General features: G+C 47.7%; 1 non-coding gene across 1 annotated transcript; it reads left to right on the top strand.

Annotated features, from left to right (window-relative positions):
- The first annotated feature begins 1789 nt into the window (after positions 1-1789).
- Positions 1790-1861, top strand: TRNAA-CGC (transfer RNA alanine (anticodon CGC)). The gene has a single exon. It is a non-coding gene; the product is annotated as a tRNA-Ala (tRNA).
- The last annotated feature ends 1696 nt before the right edge of the window (positions 1862-3557 follow it).

Here is a 3557-nt window from a genome sequence, read left to right as displayed (position 1 = left end):
CAAAGCCTATAATAGTTCCACGAAGAATCCCAAAAAAAAATTTAAAAACGAACTCAAAGAAAATAAATAGAGTCAAAAACTCCGAGCTGTACCTCCAATTTGCCTAAAACAGGTGTGTGCATCACTGTGATACACAGAAAACGAGCTGTGAAGCCATAGGACATTCCATCATGAAGAAATCGATGTTTGCTGCGAAGTGCGTAGACAAGAAAACTGCAGTCACTTTCCCAACTCAAAATGGCCGCTCCGTCACGTAAACAGCGTAAGGACGCTTTCCTGAACCCTTCCGAGGGTCCTTTGCGCACACGCAATACCGTGACGTCAAAGGAACACTGCTCCCGGCCGTTAGCTTCAGCGCGAGCTGCTACTCGAGCCGCCAACGACCTCGAAGTCAAAGACTTTAATAAACAGGCAATACTTGCTCCTACCGGTCTTATTAAAGGAAGAACAAAGTCCGGTTCCAGCAAAAAGATAGCACCAAAGATTTCCGCTAAGTGGATGACGAGTGACCTTCAGCGGATTCCAGCAAGAAACTTGTAGGTGGCAGAAGAAACTCCAAGCGTCGCCAAATATTGTAAGAAGAGACTCCACGAAGTTGCAGGTAGATTGAGAGAATTCTTCTTTATTAAAACTCAAGGGGTCAGATGTAGGTGGCCATTTACCGACCGGTAACGGCCGATTTCGGTCGTTACCGACCGGTAAATGGGCATTTGTGATGTAGGGGCCCTATTTTACCGATTCGGTAAATTTACAGCCTCAGTAAAATACCGAATCGGTATTTTTACCGATTCTGTAACTGCCAGATGTAGGTGGGACTCTCCTGAGGCCCAAAGGCCTTACAGATTCGGTATTTTACCACCCAATCCAATTGGGTGGTAAAATACCGAATCCAGGTGTGCATGCACATATGTGCATGCACACCTATGCCATGTGAGAGACAGACATGCCCTTAGGGCATGTCTGTGTGCCACATGGCACACATGCCTGTATTTGGGGTGCCAGAGGGTGTCAAAGTGACAACCCCTGCACCCTTGCAGGATTCGGTATTTACAGAATCGGTAAATACCGAATCGGTAATGCTCCTTGATTCCTATGGGCTTCAAGGCCCATAGGAATCAATGGGCATTACCGAATCGGTATTTACCGATTCGGTAAATACAGATTTTTACAGATTCGGTAATTCAATTACCGAATTTACCTAAATCTCCCTCCTTCAATTTTACCGATTCATAAATACCGAATCGGTAAAATTTGGTATTTATGAGTCGGTAAAATATACTTACCTACATCTGGCCCCTGGTTTCTTAAGCCACCAACAGCTGATCGAATCCACAGGAACACACGAACACACGCTCCAAGAACATCATAGCATTCTTCACAAAGTATTCCAAAAGAGAAGACATGTTCAACATGCTTAAAGACACCAGACCACTACAAAGAGCTATCTTGACATTTTTATTGCTGCCTGAAATCAGGACGCACAGGGAACTCTGCAGCAGGTGCTTCTAAATTGTAGGTTATTGCTAAACACAGCGCCCTCCACCTGATGTCACTTATGCACCTGTCGCACCGCCCTAGGAATTACTCTGAGCAGGTAAAACACAAGTTGTTTTTAAGCAAGACCCCCGCCCTCTCCCCCTGCGCCTTGCCAGGTGTGGCTGTATTGATGACACCGCCCTAAATCCGGCCCTGCCCACGCCAGTACTATGTTTGATCAAACCCGTGCGCAACTGAATCGCACTCACTCGGTTGCACTGGTCAGCCTTCACCATACGATACGTCATCACCAGGGGATGTAGCTCAGTGGTAGAGCGCCTGCTTCGCATGTATGAGGCCCTGGGTTCAATCCCCGGCATCTCCACTTCTTTTATGTCCACGTGGATACTTTATTACATTGCAGATAATCAGGTTTCCCGTTTCCCCGAGTGGGTAACTCCTCCGTGCCAGGTTCTTCCCATTGCATTCTGGTACATGTAGTCTTGGGACCGCAGGCATCAGAATGGAAAAAGAAATAAAACTTGGACGGGTGACTGGTCAAACTACTCAGACTTGTGTCCGGGAAAGGTAAGTGCCGCGGAGATACCCCCTTCTCTCATTAGTTAGCTGATGATGCCACCCCCTCCTTTACATGTACCCCTCCCTCAGCATGCTGGAAGACTGACAGAGCAAACTCACTCCTGCCCCAAAAACTCTTTCAGCCTCGTTGACTTTCAAGGAATCACCCGCAGCCAGCTCTGACGTCACCCTCTAAGACTCCACAGAAGAGCAAAGGTCACGAGTTTTGTTCATTCATTTGTTTGTGATTTCAAACATGGCTCTTTTTCAAGGCACCGCTGTGCTTCGGCTCAGCTGACATGTCATCATTAAGGGGGGCGGTGGCATCAGCTGTTGTTTATAGCTCTTAGAAAGGGGAGCAGGCCCGGCTCCAGGAATTTTTATTTGGGTGGGCCAAGGGTGCATTTGGGTGGGCCACTGTGGGCTCGATTTGTCGCATATAAGTCTGGGCAGGCGTGCTTCAGGGCCCTCCTTTATCTCTTCTTAGTCTTACAAGGCCCAGTAAAACACACTCTTTTCCAAGTCTCTGTCTAAATATTATCACGCTCAAAAAGTGTTTTTCCCATGTAATGTTCCTTTGATGGGAAGAGGAGGTTTCTGAGGTGGGAGTATCAGGCAAGTGACACTTCTCGGGCTCCCTCTGTGCGAGCCTTCAGGGGGAATCCCTCTTCATTACTACCTCCACCTGACCCCGGACTCTGCAACGCACTCCCTTACACACTTGATTATCCACTACTCCTCTCCAGTGCACCTTATCTCACAGCTGACCTTGGGCCCCAGCCCCATATCAGGCACCATCGGACTCCACTCATTTTTCCCGGTAAAAACATTGGTAAAATCACTTACAAACTTAAAACATTGAATATAGAAAAAAATATAATTAGCACACACTTTTAAAGTATGTTCCACAGTAGTATAACCCAACTGCTAATTAAATACACAAAAACAGAAAGGCCATGACAGGGCCGGCTTTAGCGTTTATGCAAAAGTCTTTTTTGGTGCCACACCAATAACCTCTTTCTCCGTAAATACATTTACTACCACCCTCCCCCAGTGCCCCTTATCTATCCCTTGCTCCCCCCTCCACCCCATGACCTCTCCCTTGGATTCCCTCACTGCCACCCTCCACCAGTGCCCCTCAACGCTCCATAGCCCCTCCCCCTATTGACCTCCTCCTCAGACTCTCTCACTGCCACGCTCCACCAGTGCCCCTCATCTCTCTGTAGCCCCTCCACCCATGACCTCCTCCTCAGACTCCCTCACTGCCACCTCTACCAGTGCCCCTTATTTCTCCCTAGCACCCCTCCACCCCATGACCTATTCCTCGAATTCCCTCACTGCCACCCTCCAACAGTGCCCCTCATCTTCACGTAGCCCCTCTCTTATATGCATTTCATTTGTTGTATAGCACTACTCATATCAATGTAGTGTGTGTCAGTACTTTACACCATGCACACATTATACAGAGACAATGAATCATGCAGGTATGTAAATAAGTCTGC

The sequence above is a fragment of the Lissotriton vulgaris genome, chromosome 1_1 (genome assembly GCF_964263255.1).
Source record: "Lissotriton vulgaris chromosome 1_1, aLisVul1.2, whole genome shotgun sequence".
Classification (NCBI taxonomy): domain Eukaryota; kingdom Metazoa; phylum Chordata; class Amphibia; order Caudata; family Salamandridae; genus Lissotriton; species Lissotriton vulgaris.
Note: the sequence above shows the minus strand (reverse complement) of the source record. Positions and strands in the feature narration are given on the sequence as shown.